This window comes from Rhinolophus sinicus, linkage group LG04, assembly GCF_036562045.2.
Source record: "Rhinolophus sinicus isolate RSC01 linkage group LG04, ASM3656204v1, whole genome shotgun sequence".
Taxonomy (NCBI): domain Eukaryota; kingdom Metazoa; phylum Chordata; class Mammalia; order Chiroptera; family Rhinolophidae; genus Rhinolophus; species Rhinolophus sinicus.
In genome coordinates this window covers 69,075,248-69,096,459 of record NC_133754.1, presented here as the reverse complement: position 1 = coordinate 69,096,459, position 21,212 = coordinate 69,075,248, and the positions used below count along the sequence as shown (strand labels likewise).

General features: G+C 37.2%; 1 protein-coding gene and 1 pseudogene across 2 annotated transcripts in view; one reads left to right on the top strand and one right to left on the bottom strand.

Moving 5' to 3' along the window:
- The window catches only part of DLC1 (DLC1 Rho GTPase activating protein), a 392,372-nt gene that overhangs the window by 168,569 nt on the left and 202,591 nt on the right, over positions 1-21,212 (top strand). The window lies entirely within an intron of this gene.
- Positions 2,030-3,795, bottom strand: LOC109436985 (bridging integrator 2; annotated as a pseudogene).

Genomic DNA, 21,212 nt, shown 5'->3' with positions numbered 1-21,212 from the left:
CGACTTCCCATGGCCCCCAGGTTTCCACATCTACCCTTGCTGATTTTTTCAGCGACTTCCTTCATGTCCATGATGAGAGATCAAATGATGGCGTTTTCATTCTCGTCTTACTTGATCTCAGCATCACCCCCTTCTCCAGGATGCCCTTTTCATTTCAAAAACGTCTCTTCTTTCAGCTTCTGTAACATCTTGCATTTCAGATTTATCTCTTTCTTTTCTCACTGGTCCTGGTCAGTTTGCTCGGCTGGCTCCTTCTCCACTTGGCCCTTAAATACTGGCTTCTAGTCCCAGGCCCACTCCTGTCCAATGTCACATTTACACTATGAGGCCTCATCTCTCCAGCTTTAAGTCCCGCCATATTTATATATCAGTGCCAACCTCTTTTCTGACCTCTACAATCCTATACTTGAAAGGTCTCAGAGTTGTCTCTACTTAAGCTTGTCAGAAACTGAATTAAGCTCTGTACACCCAGTGTACTCCACCTGCAGGCTCCCTACCTCCACTGCCTCCAGTCGTCCATCTATTCAGCTTCCTGTGACAGGAGCTGAGAATCTTCTCTGGCAGCTGCCTCCCCCACTCTCCCACAATCAACCCAGCACCACGTGTCTGGCGATGACTCTCCCTCCGAAATGTAAGTTAGGTCTGACCACTTCTCCCCGTCTTCATCACTAGACTGCAGCCTAAGCAGCTGTCATTTCTATTTCTTGAACCATTATCTCTTACCTGTTAACACTGTCTGTGGCCCTCTTCTCTCTGATGGGTTCTCCTCAGAGCAGTCAGCGTGATCTTTGAAAACTGGAAATCAGACCACATCACTCAGCTACTTAAAACCCATTCTCACTGCTTAACATAAACTACAAGGTCTTGAATAATCTAGTTGCCACTGAATCCTATAGCATCATCTCATGCCATGCTTTTCCATCACTCACTAGACTCCAGCCACAGCTTCTGTTTTCGGAACTGGAAGCAAACCACTGTTCTCCTAGCTCAGCAGTTCAAAATATGATCCCCAGAGCAGCAGCAGTGGCATCACCTGGGAACTTAAAGAAAATATAAATTCTCTAGCCTTACCCACGACCTATCAACCTACTGAATCTGAAAACTCTGGGAGTCGGCCCCAGCAGGTGATTCTGATGTGCACTCCAGTTTGAGAAAAACTGACCTAGCTAGTCTGAGAAAGGAATGCCTGGAAGTCCCACTTTTTCCTTTTTTTATTGCTTAGACATAACTGATTTGTCAGGCTCTTTGGGTGGACTTCGTGGAGGAAAGATATTAGAGGCCAGGGGTGCTTGTCCAACTTAATCAGTTGGTTCCTGTGGGGGTAGAGAAAGTATTAGGTGGCTTTTGAGTTGTGGCTGGCAAGATATATACACAATTATGTGTACTTTTTTTGGTGAGGCCTTGGCTATTCTACTATACCATGTCTGGACACTTAAGTAGAGGTTAGCTGACGCAGAACTGTGGTCTAAGTGCAATCAAGACTTTCTTCAGTAAAAAGCTGAATCCTCTTACTAGCAAACATAACCTCTCAGTTTCTTGAATCATTAGTGAAATTTGCATGTGAATATCTTTTGTTTCCATGCATAGAATAATACTTTAGTTAACAATCCAAAAATATAATATGTTCTTTTGGCTTTAAGTCTTACAAAATGAGTGGTAAGTCAAAGATTTGTTTTCTATTCTCTGACTATGTGTGGTTGTGTGTGTGTCTGTCTATAGATGCTTTGGGGTTTTTTATAATAGTCATTTTAGTCCCACTTTAATTAATATATAAAATCTTACTTTTCTAACAACACTAAAACCTAAATTAAATATTTCTGAGGCTAACAATTTCTTCCCCCAAACCTGCCCTCCTCCCTCCCCGTGAGTCTGCACTTCGGCCTCCATGAATGCTAGGTCTTTAGAGACCAACAGCATCCACATTGTTTGAGAATCTAGAAATGAATGTTGGATCTTAAGTCCCTCCACCCTCTAGCTGAGGAGTTGATCTGGAGGTGTGGGGGGTAGGGGGTGTCTTGGCAGTTCCTCTTCAGAGTTGTGCACTTTGAACTATAGATTCCTCTTCTTGAGGCCCAGGTGCTGTGATGTTACTCTCTTCTGGAACCACAGAGACATGAAGCTGGAGACCTTGGCTCCTTTTTTATATATGGTATGTCTATAATTCTGCCTGAGAGAATATATAACTTATGACGCATCTCAGGGGAGTCATCCGAGAAAAGCTTATGGTTCTCTTCCTTGTCTTCCATCTTCCTTGCCTTGCCAGACTCTGAAAAAAACTGAGGGATCATCGAAGCAGGGGAAGTACAAAGTTCTGGCTTCAGATTGTTGGTGTTTTCCTTTTCTCTGGCCTCAGGAATTCTTACTGGCATCTGTGGTGGCTGTGGATCAAAAGAGATCTCCGAGGAGATCCTAGAACTGGGAGTCCTACCCCACAGGAGACTCTGGGGCTGGGGGGTGAACCTTGCTCTGAGGCTGTAGTGCTGGGGGTTTTGTTCCCTGAGGAGGTCCTGGGGCTAGGAGTGACTCTGGGTGGAGGCCTATGAGGAGGTGCTGAGATCCTCTGGAGAGAGGCTCTCTTCTTTGGTTATTCAGGCCCTTCATTGGAAGTGTGGGTTTGTAAAACTACTTCTGTAAGAGATGGAGGCTGCTCTGAAGGGATCAGGGTTCTGCCTGGTGATGGAGCTGAACAGCAAGGGGGAACTTCCTCCTGGGACTCGCCACCCTCAATGGTAGGAGAGGACCATGCCGGGGTGTGACCACTGCAGGCTGGCAGAGGCTCTTCCTCCTCAGAGGAGTTTGCTTCTGCCTCTTCCTCCTCTATTTCTGTGAGGGTTTTTTTATGTTTCTTTGTTTAATTTAAAGGGCTCTTCTTTAATCTTAGAGTTGTCTTCTCCCTGGACTAGATCAGATGCCAGCTCTTCTTCACTTGCTGAGATGGAGTCCCTCTCACTCTTCAGGGCAAGTGCAGAGGGACTGGTGGGTGAGGTAAGAGGGCTGGAGACTGTATATGTTCAAACTGGGGAAGACATGACTAAAGAGCGTCTGCTGCTGCTTGACAGTCCCTTCACCACAAAGACTTCGCTGGAATGTTGCTTCTCTGGTTTGCTCATCTCCTCATAGAGATTGTGGTTCAGTTTGCCCACCTCCCTGTAGAAGACATCCTTCAAGTTGAAAGTGTTTTTGGTAGATGGTCACATAACAGCCAATATGACTATTATAAAGAACCGGCAGTACCTCTGGTAGTTCCTGGTTCAGATCTTCAAACATGACCTAGGCTTTGTTGAACCCTTCCTCTGCCTTGGCAGTCTTGGCCTCATCTTTCTTCTTGGCATTCTGCACCGCCGCTAGGTGGTGGTGGGCACTGCCATAGTCCATGAGTTTCTGAGCCCACTTGGTAATTCTTTCTTTAATCTTGCCAAACTGGGCTACATAGTTTTCCATGGTCCTCAAAGCTTGGTCAGCTAGTTTCTCTTCATAGTCTTTCCACAAGAGATCATTATTTCCTACATGACATGTCACTCGTCATGACCGTCGCACTCTCTGCTGTAGATCTGCAGGGTTTCTGACACTTTCTTTGAACTTTCATGCATCACTTTGCACTAGCAGGTCCTTGTCTAGCTTGAGGCCTTCTGCCTAATGATGGTAGAAGTTGTTGGCACTTTGTTCAAACCATTCATCTTTGGTTTTCACAATTTCCCACATCTTCTTCAGTACCTTCTCCTGGGCTCTGCTAAACCTTTTCTGCACCTGCTTGGCAAAGAGGCTGGCAGTGCCACCCGCCTTGCCCTCAGCCATCCTGCCTGCTCTCCGGGGGCGGCGTGCCCTGGCGGGGTGCCTGTGGTTTTCTGGAGGCCCCTGAGGAGCCGAATGTCTTCCTCTCTCTCTTAAATCTCAAGTTCACTTAGACTAGGAATTGTACTTCATAATTTTTCATATTCTCCTTATTGCCTTGCAATACTGTCTTTAGTGTATATTGAATGAGTGGTTGATTGAGCCACCTTCTTACTTTAATTTGGAATGAATATAAACCACTGCATGTTTTAAAACGTGATGCAAGAAGACAATCTTTCCCCGTAGCATCCACTATTCCAGAGAATAGTCAGTTCTGACTTTCGTCCATGTGACTGTCAAAAGTTCTTTTTCTATGAATTCTTGAATCTCTATAGCATTTTCCAAAGAGTTCCAGCTGTTGTTTGTCTTCAAGTGGACTTCAAAAGTCCAATTATTTACTGAGAATTGTTTACAGACATCCTGCTTCATTTATATCTCTACCTTATGATCACACCTCAGAAACCACCCATTCGTCAGCCTCCTTTTATATAGTAGAGTAACATTTATGGTTTTCTGAGGTTTTTTCTGTGTATGTACAAAATTATTGTCCCAGAACATGTTTAAATGTTTGAGAAGTATTGCAGAAGTATTGTGCAATTTAGTGTGACTATTGGAAGCAAGAAAAAGATTTTTCTATGTATCACATCATCCCTTCTTGCCATACATGAAATAATCCAACAGTCTCCTCAAGGGACTGGCTCTGGTCTGAAAGCCAAAAGCTCATTAGCCTTACTCCTACTTTCTTTTAGGGCTTTCAGCTCTAAACCAGGGGTGTCCAAACTGCGGCCCGCGGGCCAACTGTGGCCCATGATCCATTGTTACTTGGCCCGCAGCAAATTCCAAAAATATACATAGTTTACTTAAATAAACCAGATGAGGCAATACGTACTTCACCTCGAGTGAGTGGCCCAGCTCTTTGTGTATTTTACCGCATATGGCCCTTGGTGAAAAATGTTGAAAAAAGTTTGGACACCCCTGCTCTAAACAAACACCCACGACTGACCAGTTTCTGAGATTTCTCTTTTCTTAGTGATTTTTCCAGTTGTTTTATAAAATTGCCATAAGTTACAGAATTCTAAAAAAGTTGCTGTTATGATCCTCACTCCCTGTGCCTTTGCTATATCTATTTTCTACATAGTTCATTCATACGCCTGTATAATTTCAAGAAACCGAAAACATTTTTGAGCATTTAGTGTTAAAACAACTCAGTCACTTGGGATATCTCATGGTAAATAATCTTTATACAGCATCACTAAAGTACTGCCAAAAGACTATTTGATACCCTAGTTGTTGCCTAAAATATATACTAAATGTAAATATATAATATGTGTGTAGCATATAAAATACACAAACATAACATCTTTGAGATTTATCAAGGAAAACACCATTGTAATTGCATTTTGGTTGGTTTAAAAAGAATTCCAAATTCTCAAGTTTAGTCAAGACTCTGTAATAGTTTGATATGTGCTTAAGATTCTAATCTCTCTCTCTCTCTCTCTCTCTCTCTCTCTCTCTCTCTCTATATATATATATATATATATATATATTGCATTTTTCTAAATATATATATATATATATTCCATTTTTCATTTCATAAGTTAAAGAACATGGTTTAGATTTGACTTGGAAGCTAAGGGCTTATTCAGGTTAACACAGAAAAGGAAAAGAAAAAGAAAGCTATGTCCTACTGTTACAGTTAGAGCTTATTTTAAAGTCACTTTTAAGAAATTCCCTAGAGACATGTCTACCGTATGTTCCTCAATAATATGAGCTACCAAGAATCTTCAGTTCGCTTCCTACGGTGCTTCTGGAGAGTCCTCTTGTTAGCATGTTTGAGAGAGAACAATAACAATTTTTAAAATATGCCTAGATCCCTCTTTGACGTAAGACTAAAAAGAAAATCCAGTCTGAATTATCAAACTCAGTGTTCACTGTTCTCAAGTAACAGATTTGTCCCTACTGTGCTCAGTGGCCTCCAGACAGGTTCTAATTAAGCCACAAATATGAATGCATTGAGATACATTAGCCGTCTCACATAACTCATAAGTCAGCCTGCGGGATTGATTGACACTAATACCACATTAGGGTATCTTTCTGTATTTTCAAAGTCTCTAAAATACGTTTATAATCAGATAAATAATCAGAAAAATATTTATTTTCAAAGGAAATAACCACCAACTAGTGAAAGGCTTACTTTATGATTCATAGGATTACTGTTAGGATTAAGTAAGATAGATATAAATCCTCAATAACAACAAAGGATTCATTTTGCTGTGTTACCTTATCTCTGTGTATATGTTAATATGGCATGAAGACCATATGCCTGACTGTATATGCTCACATCACCTTTTGTTGGAAAGTCTAAGTTCCTTAAGGGTAGAAATAAATTTTTATTATGTTGTATATAGTTCTTATTTTGACTTAAAATGTACAGAGGAGCTCAATAAATATAAATTAATAAATGGTGACCATCAACCCAAGCAGAATTCTTAACTGATGAAAGTGAGTAATAAAGAATAAAGGCCAGCTTTCGGCGGGTTTCCATTAGGTCTGCCACAAAAGAAAATGCTATTTAACTGTAACAGGGGAAATTTGTGTTCTTTATATTAGGGGTAAATTAATGTCCTTGAACAGGAAATAGTCTTTCAAAGGAGCTCTTAAAAAGCCTAGTTCCCTAGGAAATAAGATGAATTTTAGTTTAGTGACAGTTTTGCAGATGTGTACAAAAGATAGTCCTAAGTTCCCCATTTAAACATATAGGTAAATGTATTAGTTATTTATTGCTGCATAAAAAAATTACCCCCAAATTTAGCAACTTAAAATAATAATGGACATTTATAAACTCTATGGGTCAGAAATTCAGGAGCAGCTTAATTGGGCGGTTCTAGCTTAGCATCTCTCATGAGGTTTCTGGCATAATTTCTGAAGACGTGACTAAGACTGCAGGACCTGCTTCCTATAGAGCTCATTCACATGGCTGTTGCCATGTGGCCACATAGAGCAACAGGAGTGTCTTCATGACATAGGAGCTAGCTTATCCCAGTGGAAGCTGTCCCAAAGAGAGAGCAAGGAGGAAGCTGCGATGCCTTTTATGACACACTGTCGGAAGTCACATATGTCACTTCATCCATACTCTATTAGAGAGGGGAAGAAGGCTCTACCATTTAAAGAGAGGAGTGTCAAAGAATTTGTGGACATATATTAAAACCATCACATTAAACTCTCTGGGTAATGTCATCTCTGTGTAGTAAAGAAACACTACTTTTTAAAACTCATATGGTTTCAGTTTAGCTAAGTTTTTCTGACAGACACTTCGAAGAGAAACTCAGACATTTCAGCACAAATGAAAAATTATTTAAGATTTGGAATTTTAAAGATAAGCTAAAATCTATAACAAAGAAAGCTGTGATCTAAAGTGCTTAACCTTTTTAAGACTACTGGACTAGAGCTGAGGTTTCTAGATAGTCAGCTTAAATCCTTTGGGGTTTAATTATATGTCAGAATGTCAGTCCTAGATGAAATCTAAGGTAACAGTCTAAATTCAAGGTAATAGTTTGCATACAACAAAAAAAGTTTTATAGGGGGGACAAGCAGATAAAAATAATGAAGTGCTTATACTTTAGCTAGAACAAAAAGTTTCTAAACATCTAACTAGAACAGTTAAGATTACATTATTTGTTTCTTTTATCAACTGACCTATGGTTGTCTTTCAAAGCCAAAATGATCACTAGCAGTGGGTACCAGTTAAAATAACCAATACCTAATATCTTAACTGTTTTTAATTAACTAATTTAGCATTTAATAAAAGCAATTTTGATTATTTTCTATTAGAAATTTTGCTCATTAGAAAGGAAAATTTACTATAGTTCTTTAAAAAGGTACATGTTCAAAACTCCAATGTAAATAATTTGTTTGAATAAAAATATTTTTCAGGCCTACTTCAATAAATCTTTAATTTTCTAGTACTCTATGTTCCCAGAGTGGTGAATGTGTGGAAAAGTACCATTTTGTAAACGAAAGTTTTGACCCAAATACTAAAGAAAAGAGTTGTGGACATTAAAAATAGGTTTACCAGAGAATGTAGCACATTTATTGAATTCCTGTAAAAGACAGTTAAAATAGGTCACCTCTTTCATCTGAGCCATGTGGATTTGCTATGAGTCATTATAAGGAGAGCCTGCAAATAACAACCAAGTTTAAATGTCTGTTTCTTTCGTATTAAAAAAAAAAAAGATAGATAGATAGATAGATAGATAGATAGATAGATAGATAGATAGATAGATAGATAGATAAATGGTAGATAGATAATTTCAGAAAATCTTCCAGTTTTCCTGAGAACTGGATGAATTATCCTCCTGACTCAGGACTCATATATGTTAACTTCCTATTAAAAAAAAAAAAAAAAAAAAAAAAGGTAGTGGTTAATTGGAAAGGGCCTCATTACAGTGCGAACATCCTTTTTGGTCCTAAATGTACTTAACTGCTTAGATATGTCACTTTGGTATCACTTTATAATCTCCAGTTCCTTTATTGACTGTGTCCCTGTTTAGTATTTAGATTAACAAGTCAAAACATGTATTATTCTTTCCTGGTCCTATCTTTTGCATTTTAAGTTATTAGGATGATATCAGTTTGTGGCTTGGCGATTTTACTATATTGTAATCCTTAAAAGGAGAAAATAAACATTGTTTTCATATTTTTATTTTCAATCATGCTACCAAATATTTTCTTTTGTTAATTACAGAAAGTACATCATTGGTTAATGTGACACCCAATACAAAGGTTTAGTTACCCCAAGAGGAGCCCAAATCTTCTGTTGAATACAGCTTAGCTCGTTGACATTCGTTTCTCAATCCACCCTTTCCATTCTCAACTTCTGCCTGCCTTTGTAAACATAGGCCTCTTTAAGGTCCTGATTCAAACGTCTCCCCTTTCTTCTATACTGTCTCCCCCTTTGGCCCCTCCTAGTGTCTTTAATTCAGGCCTTCCCAACTGTGTTCCCCCATGCAAGCCACTGTCCATAGCCCAGATAGATGTGAGTGCTAGCTCTTCAATGATATTGGTCAAAAGAGTGCTGAATATGGGCATTTCATACCTGTCGTTTCTCCTAGAACTCTAAATAGCGCCTTCTATCCCCCTCTCTTATCTTCTACCCAGTCTTTAATAAACATTTGTTAAATATATATGTTTTAAAACATTTAGTTAATGACTAATGATAAAGTCAAAATTGTATCTAACTTCTAAAGTCAGTTATATGTAAATTTCAGTTAACCATGCTAGGTCTATAAAGTCTTTACTTGTATGACTAATGTGCAAAAACATATTTTTATTAAGAAAGTTTTTATTTTTAAATAATTTTAGATTTACAGAAAATCTGTTAAGATAATACAGAGTTCCCATATAACCCCGATCCAGCTTTTCCTCACTTTTTAAAAAAATTTTTTATTACAAATATAGCTAACGTACAATATTAGTTTCAGGTGTACACCCAAAAACATATAATGAGTTTTCTATAGAAAATTAGTAGTGAAGCAATTCAATCTGGGCACTAATGTTTTCATACTTAATAGTTAATTATCCTTCCAGATAATGTTTACAAACAAAAATGTGGCTAATTGTTAATGTTATTACTTAATCTTTTTTATATTCAATGATTCTAATCTTTTCGCTATTAACATAAATTGAAACTGTGTCAGTGCTACAAATTTCATCTGGCAGAAGGCTCAGAATTCAGTAACCCATTTTGAAATGCTATTTGCTGGGACTAAGATAGACTTCAAAGATACATCAGCGGTTCTTAAGGTTTTTCACTTATTATAATCTATAACTGACATACGCCTCACACAAAGAAGGGAGCAGGAAGAGAAGCAGAATTTTCATGCTCATCATTCATAGAAGAAAGAAAGGAAGAGGTATAGCAATCAAGTCTCCAATAGGAAATAGAAGGAATGCTTGAAACAGGATTATATGAGGAAGGAATAGTTACAAAGGGACTGTTTACAAAGGTGTGAGGTAGGAGAAGCACAAGGGATCATGCAGCAATGGGGGTGGGGGGGTGGGCTTGTTGCTTAGTCACAGTTGAGCTATGACACTCCAAGGCCCCAAAGAGAAAGAAGCAGTTACCAGAACCTAAAGGAGAAGGGTCTGCAAAGTCAACTCCCTTGAGAAGAGTAATGACCTTGGATGAAAGGACACAAGCAGTTCAAGGCAACATCCCCAGGTAGGATCCAGGGAAATAAACACTCCTTCCCCCTTTAAAGGAGGTCTAGAACCAATTTCCAATGTGGGAGAGGGTTCCCCCCACACCACCAAGCGATTCTCCAGAAACCAGTTGTGTGTCTTACAGTTCAACTCAATTCTGACACTGGCTACCTGGAGACAGCATCAGATCCCACATGTTCAGAGCTCAGTCCTACAAGACTGCCCCCCACCCACCCCCACTTCAGATGCTAATTGAAAGTCCAGGTGTCACCTGTGCTTCAGACTGACAAGCTGTAGATAAAATGACCCATCTCCTTGGATTCAATTAATTTACTAGAATGGCTCACAGAACTGAGAAACATTTTACTTACTAGATAACTGGTTTACTATAAAAGAATATAACTCAGGAACAGCTAGATGAAAGAGATACATCAGGCAAAGTTTGGGGAAAGGGCACAGATCTTCCCATACCTTCTCCAAGCTTGTCACTCTCGTCAAATTAACATGCAGTCACCAATCCAAAAGTTCCTGAACCCCTTCCTTCTGGGTTTTTATGGAGGCTTCATTACATAAGCAGATTGATTAAATCATTGGCCCCTAGCAACTGACTCAACCTCCAGCCCTTCTCTCCCCAGAGGTCAGGCTGGGGGGTGTGGGGAAGGACGGGACTGAAAGTTCCAATCCTTTAATCACATGGTTGGTTCCACTGGCAACCAGCCCCCATGCTTAGATGCTTTCCACAAGTCACATCATTAACACAACAAAAGACACCTTTATCACTCTCATCACTTAGGAAACTCCAAAGGTTTTACGAACTCTGTGCCAGGAAGGAGAACAAATACATATATCTTATAAATCACAATATCACACCCTTATGTCCCCTAATGGGGCTCCCTATAGGCCCAAACTACGTGGAAGCCAGGGGCATGGGATACTGTGGACAGAATTACATACCAAGTATAGATTTTTATACTAAATGATAAATTATGAAACCACTGTAGCAGAAACGCCCCTACTACTTTATATATTCTATGACAGAAGTGTTCGACCTCTGTTTCCCCACATATTTCAATATGCATATTTCACATACACCTAACTCCCTTTTCCCTCATACATCACCAACCTCTGTGTATTCTGCAGACTTCAGCAAGCACCAGAGCAAGATTGGCTGGTACACCAGTGACCAGTAGGGCAGCAGTGTCAAACACTTTTGTCACAACCAGAAATCAGGAGTGAGCTGTCCCTAGCCACTTGTGTCTAAGTGCAATTGGTTAAACCAGTGAGCAACCTGCCTGCTGTTCTTGACAGAGAGGTGTTTTTTAGATTACATCTGGAAAGGTCAAGGAAAGAGGCTGTTTATCACTAGTTGTCTTTCAGACGTAATCATATATTAAAGTGAGAACTGTTCTCACTTTAATGCATCTCACACACTACTAGACAAGATTATAGGAGCCGGAAAGATAAACCCTCCCTGATTTACATTAATACAACTATTCATAATTTTATGTCATCAAAAAGTGAACATTCCAAAACTAAGCATATTTTTGCCATACAATCTAGCAATTGCATTCTTTGGTGTTTACCCAAAGGAGCTGAAAACTTATGTCCACATAAAAAACTGCACACATGTTTGTAGTAGCTTTTTTCATAATTCAATTGCCAAAACGTGGAAGCAACTAAGATGCCCTTTGGTAAGTGAATACATACATAAACTACTACATTCAGACAATAGAATTTTTTTCATTAGTGCTATGAAGAAATGAGCTATCAAGCCATTAAATGGCATGGAGGAAGCTTAAATGCATATTACTAAGTGAAAAAAGCCAATCTGTGAAGGCTACATACTGTATGATTCCAACAATATGACATTCTAGATAAGGCAAAACCATGAGGACCTTAAAACCATCAGTGGTCTTCAGGGGTTGGGGGAGGAAGGAATGAATAGTCAGAGTACAGAGGATTTTTAGAGCAATGAAACAATTCTGTATGATACTGTAATGGTAGACACATGTCGTTATACATTTGTCCAAACCCATAGAATATACAACACCAGGAGTAAACCTTAATGTAAACTATGGAGTCTGAGTGATAATGATGTGTCAGTGTAGGTTTATCAATTATAATAAATATACCACTCTGGTGGGGCTGTCGATAATGGGACAGGCTCTTCTTGGGAGGTGGGATACAGGGGGTGGAAATCGCTATACCTTCTGCTCAATTTTGTTGAATTGAGCCCGATATAAAAAATAAAGTCAATTAAAAAATAAAAAATAAAAAGCAAGATGAATATTCTGAAAAGAAAAAAACAAAACACTAAACGGACCAAGAGGCCTATGTAAAAATCAGGATTATCCCAGGCAAACCAGGCTATGTGGCATCCTTTCCCATCCAGGTCAGACTTCCTGTACAGAGGACAGAATAGAAAGGAAATCTGGAGTTGCAAATGGAAACTAACCAGCAAAGAAGGAAATTCAAGTCCCTGGTGCAGCACAAGAAATTGAGTTGTGCTCCGTGACCTTGTGATTTAGGGAGACAGGGCCTCAAATATTTATCACTCCAACAAGAGCAGGCAATGGAAAGTCCCGAACATCAAGTTCATCTCTAAATGAACCTGTCTTTGTTACACGGTAGACGTCTCTTATATGGCGTGGATTAATTCAGGTGCCTACCTCAGAAATGGTAACAGACATCTCTTCTGCCTATGTATCCATCCTCAAAGAGCAGAACATTTAAAAATGTTCATACAGTGTTCACAATGTTCATAAAATTTACAGCTTCAAAAAAATTAAACATTTGGTTATTAGGTGATTAGTATCCTCATTTCAAAAGCCCTTGTAATTTTTTTTTTTTAATCAGTTTCTATTTGTCCCCTGCCACTGCCAACTTCTTCCTTAGTTTCCAATCACCTACATACAGTGGGCTCTTTCCTCTCTCAGGTGTGAAGTGATAAGCTTCATTAGCACTGCAGAATATCCCAAAACTTTGACTTTGAGATATAGTAAAATCTGTATTTTTAACTGAATCTGGTGTCAGTGTGTAAATAAGGCATTGTGGTTTACAGCACACGTAAGATACATATTTCAAATTAAATTTGTCAGTGAGTACCACTACAATGAATATCTTCCTATAACAAAAGTACTTCTGGGCCCCAGCCAAGAGCCCACTTACATGAAGTAGTATTTGATAAGAGGACATTCCAATTCAGTGAACAAGGTTATACCATAGTTTGTCATAAAGAGTTTTATGTATATCATTATGTAGTTTTAATCCGTACTCATTTTGCAGTTCTGACTTATGGTACGTGTTTTGAGTTTCTACCAGAACCCTAGTTCAGCCAAAGGTTTTTAAGTTAGAAGTTATGAAACTGTGAGACTATTAGTCAATTTTTGGTAATACAGATGAACATACGGGTCTTGAATTATTAAGATGAATCTAAGCTTATGTTTGAATATAATTGGTAGTAATTAACCTGCTCAAGGTGAATATGAGTGAAATGCTTTATCCCTCAGCCTTCTAAGAAACTAAGTGAAAATACACAAAACAAATAAATTCTTATACTTTGTATGTGTATATATGTATTTTTGAGGGCTGACAATTCAGTTCACGAACTTAATTGTCTGACCATATATACATATATATGTAAAATGATCAATATGGTTGGATAAAAGTATAGATTAAATATAATAATAAATAAATAATAAAATAATCATTAATAAAGTGTAAAATAAATATAAATTCTGAATCATGTATGACATTCATTTTAGTTCAGGGAAATTCAATGAGTGATAAATCTCATTAAGAGTTCTGCAAGAGGTAGCCCCAGGTATCCCTTACAGTTCAGAGGTCACAAAAATGCAGAAGATAAATTTTCTACATCTTCTGGTACAGGGATCACTTCCACATATGTGCTCAGGTCCTACTATTCCAGGATGCACAAACCGAGAGCCTGTTCCTCTGTGTAAGGACCAAAGAAGAATAGTGTCTCTTTTTTAAACCTAAGGGGACAGAGAATAGACCCACCTAGTAACAGTTGGTGACAGGCTTCAAATTAAAGGTGAAGACTGAGGATGATAGATCCTCCTAACTAGGCTTTGTAAGACTTCAAGGAAATAACTGACCAAAAAAAAAGATTTTTTTTTTAAATAACAGAAAACAATTACAAACAGTTCAAAATAAATAAAGGAGGAATGAACATGAGGAAACAAGTTAATCTGACAGAAGGAGGCAGAGACAGACAACCTATGCTTCTTCACATTATTTTGGAATAAAATAGGTAGTTACTTTTTTATGTCACAATAACAAATCCAACAACTGGAATAATTTAAACTTAAGGAACTCTGGGACAAGTACTGTGTTAATCTCCTTTGGAGCAGCATTTCATTTAGTCTTCACAAATAGCCCTGAGACACAGGTATTATTTCTACCCTTTTTATACAAATGAGGAAACTGAGCTCAGAGAGTTCTAGAAACTTGCCAAAAGTCGCAGAACTAATTAGCGGCAATAAGGAGGCTCGTACTTTTTCATATCTACATCTGATTTTCTGCTTCAGTCTTCAGTCTTGAATTCACAATTAGATTACTTATTTTTACAGCATATCTTTTCATGCCACCACAGCACTTTGTAAAGACTGTGCATGTAGTGAATACTTAACATGTGTCTGCTGAGGCTCTCAGAGCATGTTACTAATAGCTAAGCATTCCAGGAAGAGGGAGGAGCAGCCTTAAAGCCTTGTAAGGAAAACAGTGGTATAGTAATAAACTGTGGCAGGGACACTGCCTTTGTAATGCACATCAGATACACTGAGAAAGAGGGTTGCACACCCGCAAAAAACTGTGACACAGACTGGAAAAATAAGAACATGGGCAAAATGAAAAACTCCATTATGAGGGACACTAGGCAGAATGAAATGGCATGAGTTTAACACCGGGGCAGATGAATTGCTGATTAACATCATCCAACAAGAAAAATAAACAGCTATTCTGTCAGTTGCTCTCTGAATAAGTCACCTATCTTGAGTATCATCTTTACTGAAAATAAGTCTACATGTCTATGGTTCTCCTTAATTGTAAATTTTCATAAACAAGACTAAAATAAAAAAAGCTACCTTGAATAACCAATCAGTATTTCTAAATGGCTACCATATGCAAATCACTGTGCCAAACAATAAAAGAATACTTTTACAGATTTGCAAATTAAAGAATATATATATACATATATATATAATAAGAAAAAAATGTAATTTCTCTAGTGAAATTTATGAACATATTCAAGAACTTCAGCAATGATTCTTTTTCTAGAATTAGTAAAGTTGAGTATAAAATCAAAGATAATGTTTTAGAATATATAACATATATTTACAAACAAAGAGCAACTTACAGCAAAAGACACAAAGGAGGATTTATAAAATTTCAAAATTATATAAAGCTTTATAAAGGGTACTATGATTATACCAAAATGTAGGCTGTTATGGTTACTACAGTTGAACATTGCATTTAGCATTGAACTTTCATAATAAAAACATTGGGGAAGGGGACATGATTTGTTTAATTTGAAAGTAATTTATAACATGGAAATGTATCTAAAGAATATTCAGTTCTGTCATGAATAATATCTTCAACAGTGGATTGATTGATTGGAGATATAGAAGCATTATAATTAAGAATTTATTTTATTTATTTAATTAAATTTATTGGGATGACAATGGTTAGTAAAATTACATAGGTTTCAAGTGTTCATTTCTATAATACAGCATCTATATATCACATTGTGTGCTCACCACCCAGAGTCAATTCTCCTTCCATCACCATATATTTGATCACCTTTACCCTCTTCTACCACCCCTTCCCCCTTACCCTCTGGTAACCACTAACCTGTTGCCTGTGTCTATGAGTTTTTGTTTGTTTGTCTTATTCCTTTGTTGCTTTCAGTTTTATACCCCACATATGAGTGAAGTCATATGGTTCTTAACTTTTTCTGTCAGACTTATTTCACTTAGCATATCCATCCATGTTGTCATAAATGGCAGTATTTCATCTTATCTTATGGCAGTTCCATAAGTTCCATTGTGTATATATAGCACATCTTCTTTATTCAATCACTTATCAAAGGGCACTTTGATTGTTTCCATGTCTTGGGCACCATAAATAATGCTGCAGTGAACATCAGAGTATTTGTTTCAGGTCCTCTCCCCATTTTTTAATCGACTTGTTTGTTTTTTTTATTATTGAGTTGTGCGAGTTCTTTATGTATTTTGGATATTAGTCCCTTATTGGAGGCATTTTTTTACAAATAATAACAAGTTTCAATAAATGATGATGACAAGAGTCCAGTTTTGGTTTTTCTGTTTATCTAACATTCTATTTTTTTAATTTAGAATAATAATTAGTTTTTCTCTTAAACCATATTTCCAAATAAAAATGCCCTCAACCAGAGTTTTGTCAGGAGATAAACAGACTTAAATTTAATATTTGACTATGTGAAGTGAGCATGGAATGAAATATTCTGTAAAGTTTGCTAAAGAGAGAGTCACCAATTTGAAATACAGTAAATAACAGAGTTTGGAAAATGAAAAAAAAATTTGAAGGTCAGAAGTTTAACTTACATTCTTATCCAGTAGACGGTCAACCCACATCGGCTCAAAGGTAGACTACAGATGAGACTGTGATCAGCACCAAAACATCCCTGAAGAATGCATTTTTGTCTTTGTTCAAATCCTTACACAACTATTTTTGAACTGAGACCCCAATTTCTACATCATAAAATATAGATGAAGCTATCATTTTGGTCTGCAAACCTATAAAGTTGTCACAGTCAGCAATCTTGGGGGGGAAAAAAGTTCCTCAATATGGCTGACAATTTTTAGCAAATAAGACACGCAAATTCCTTTAGGAAATAAGAATACACAGCATGAATTACATTTCTCAGGTAATTATGCATACATTATTTCACTTTGGTTGCATATATGTGTACCCTGAAGACAGTCCTCATACCAGCATATCGTCTCTTCCTCTGTAACTGAATTTCCAGTGTATGGCTGAGAAACTAAGTTAAGTTAGAATCATGAATACTAGAAGAGAGATAGCCTTGGTGACCTTTTGACTTCATCAGTCTTATGAATAATGGTCTAGTAGTGCTCTAAGACCCAGATTCTAGTCTAATCCCCATTTGGCCAACAAAAGCTCTGTAACACTGGGCAAGTCACTTTCTCTGGATCTCAACATCCTCATAGGTAAAATGACAGAGAAAGAATTAGATGAGTGTTTCCCAAAGTATGATTACATAGACTAAGGGTATACATCAGCTGATACAGAGAGAAACACTTTAAATTTTGCAGTTATTTATTTTAATATATATTTTGAATGCTATAACCAAAAGTTCAAATCCATAAATTCATGCATTTATTTTTATTATTTAAAAAAGTCAAATGAAACAAGGAAATTTATTTCAATTTAATATTTAAAGTATTCTTAAATAAATAATTTATAGGTGATACGTTTACATAGCAAAAACTGTAAAGGTGGTATTTGAAGTGCTATGGTTTGGGAAATAGGATTAAATGGTATCTAAATCACCTCCACCCAAAAGAGCCTGTATTTTCAATGAAAGAACGATGACTCTCAAAGCTAAAGAAATACTTTGGAAACCAAAAATAGATATTGGATTGCCAATCAGACACAGCCTTTCAATGAACTCCTTTGTTCAAATGAAAACACACAGGAATCATTGACTAGCTAACAATATCACAGACTGGAGTGATTTCAAAAAATCTTTAAATAAAGAGATGGAAACAAACCCATTTTCTAATGCACCTTTTCTTCTTTTATGTTGCCTTTCCTGTCTTTCAAAAAAAAAAAAAAAAAAAAAAAGTTGTGAATTCCCAAACTCTTCCTGCTGCTCATTGTACCCTCAAAAGGCTCTTGTGCCCTCATCTGAGCCAGAGGCTGTTCCATCCCTGAGGGAGGTTTTCCTGAAATTTCTAAGGACATAAGCACCCATTTTGAAATCTTTCTGTAAGATATTTCTGTGCAAACAAAAGTGAATGTTTTTAAGGGAAAGGAATACGTTACGCTGCTACTGATTCTTGCAATTTTTAAAAAGGCAAATGGAGAAAATTACTATAGAACAAAACAGAATATTCCATAAATGTCTGTGTGAGCATCTCTGATATTTTAAAAACATGAGAAACAAGCACTACTTTTAAAGTGAGAGAGCAGAAAATCAATGATAGTACTTTGTTTTGTAATGCAGGATAAAAAAAATTCCTTCATGGAACCTAAAGTCAGGTCTTTCAGCCTATCATAGCTGCCCAGTGTTTGAAGCGATTGGCTTTCAAAGTGCCTTCTTGACAGGAATATTCTGTGGTCCGAATTCCAAAAAACTAATAGCAAAATAATTTATATAAGTGAGGGACATGGCATATTAATAAAAATAACATATTAAAGAGGAAAACCATACTCTATTTTCACTTAAAATCAAGAAGAAATTGGATCAACTGAAATGTTTCAATTGTCATTGTATTAAAATGGATTCAGCTATGACATCTATTGTGTTACTGTTTGCTGTTAGCAGCTTCTGCGTAGTTAGTGTAAGTTCCTAAAAGGTGTCCAGCTGAGGTCCTCCGTAAGTGCAGAAAGCCATCCTAGCAGCAGACCAAAAGAATCAACATATGTCTACAGCATTTCCTCAAGGCATGTCAGCATTTCCCCAACTATTTTTTACATCCAAAAATACAAACAGACTCACACATAGTTTAAGCTCCCACACAGAGCTTTTAAAGACCTCATTAAGAAAAAGCAAATTGTTTCCTCCCCTTACTAAAAAGCTTTCTCTTTAAGGTGTTTTTTTTTTAAGAATTCAGTTGTAAAACACCTTAACAGGTTAACTTAAATGAAAATCTTTACATGTGGAGAACTATTGCAGTCAGTATAGGGATACAAAAGGTTGTTATTCTATCATTTGAATATCGTGGAGAAGAATCACAAAAGGCTATCAATTATTTTGTTTCTCTCATTTGGAAGTTATTAGTAGACTTTCCTTTGTTCCATTGAGAAATGAGGGAAGAAAATATGAAGTTACAGCGAACCCATATGGCCAGCAGGAAAATTCTATTTAATTGCTTTATTGCCAGAAATGTTAAATCACTTCCTGAGGATACAGTTCAAATGAAACATATGGCAGCTATTAACAACAGCCCCTAATGAATTCAAAAATATGCTTTTTATAGGAGCTTTCTCATAAGCAACAGTCGTACATGTTATTTAAACTATACATAAAAATATGCATTTGGTATATTAATTCCACAAGCGTTTGCTGAACACGTACTCTGTACCAGACTATACAGGCAGCTTGCATGAAATGTCTCATTCCAAGCAACAGACATAACATAATAGAACCTCAAGACATGGACCCAAATTTAGCCATTGCCTCTTCTCAGAAGTCAAAGACAAAAAGAGTCTCTTGACCTACAATGCCTCCTTCCCAAAGGTTCAAGGCCCAAGAAAACCGTTCCATTTCCACCGGGGTAGTCTTAGTTATCTGCTATGTTCCTACTCCGTTTAATGTCATGCCAGGGATGTGCTGACCACTTCCGTGTAGCATCCACTGCGTGAAACTATTCTTTTATCTTTTCATGTATTTTCTTCAGTCGAAATGTGAATTCCACAAAGAATAAAACTTTACTAAAGGCTTTTGTATGAAGGATAATATGAAGGCATGCAATAAGAATCAATAAATAGCTTTAATTAATTGAAAACGGTCAGCATTTTTTAAATGTAATACCTTTCATCCCTGGGAAATCTCACAAATATAATCAATTATTCATAAACCGTATTCAAAGAGGCAGTTCTCCCTCAATTTCAAAGATGAATCAGCTGAGGGGCATCTTAATTATACCTTGGTTCACTTTTCAAAAGAAGTTATAAAATTCCATTAAACTTGGACTTTCCTTGCTCCACATCACACTATAGTCATTGTAGTTATTTAATGAAGTGAGGCTTGGTTGCTTCAAGAATCATGCAGAACGTGTTGCAATTTAAAGGAATTGACATTGGCTATATGGAGGCTAAAATATTTTTGCTTAATAGTGCAGCTCATTGATTAACATTTTTATTAAACATTTACTTATACATGTTCAGTTGCATACTTTGTAATCAAATAGAATAAAATATGAAAAAGGCCTCTCTCTGGTCAACTTGTGGTTTGGGGCAAGGCATTCCATTTGTCTTCAATGCCTTCACTATAAGAAGAGAGCTTACTTAGGTAATTTCTAAATGTCTAAAACAGATATTCCTGCATAGATATTTGGGGTTCTACGTCAACATTTTGTCATGGGACCTCTCCAAACCTTTGTCCTCCTTCATTTCAAAATACTCTAAGTTAGTGTTAGTGACCTCAGAGGCCAGCATTCTAGTGGTTGTGTCCTATCTTCCATTACAGACTGTGACCTCACAAACACTACTTTACTTTCAAGGACTTCATGTGTTTGTTCTAAGGATTGAGTGAGTTAGTGCAGGTAAAAGCTTAAAACTATGTTGTTTGGAGCCTTTTACACACTAAGAACCTAGTCAGTGCTAGCTATTCGTGTACTGAGGAACTATCTCCATGAACATCCTGCAGTTGCCTATCACCAATCTTTACAATCTTTCAATGAAAAGGTTTCTGTTTTATTTTGTTGTTTATGTGCTGTCACAAGAGAGAAAAACTAATTTAAAAGTTCTGGTCTCTAGTCACGGAGAAAAATCCAGGGGCTAGGCTTAAAATATAACACATAGTATGGATTTAATTCCATTTCTAAATCCTTTCCAAAAAAGAAAAAAAAAACATACATAAAAAGTAAACATATACCACCAAAACTTCAGGATAACTTTCTCATAAAGGGTGAAAATAGCTTTCCTGAAGTATAGAATCAGAGTTCTTCTAGAAGGGAAGGAAAAATCAGATGACACTGCTATAAATGAAAGAAGGCTGAGGAAGATGCTTGAAGCCTACTCAGTCCCTCTGATGCCTGCTCTCTGGGAGGACACTTCCCTCTGCCATTGAATCACCTGATAGTCTCTTCAAGGTTGCATCTTTGTCAACATGTAGAGTTGACACACCCAGAGAAGAAGTGAACAACTAAACATAGATCGAGATTATGTCAAAATACACTATCACTATAGATCATTCTTGCCAAAACAAAACC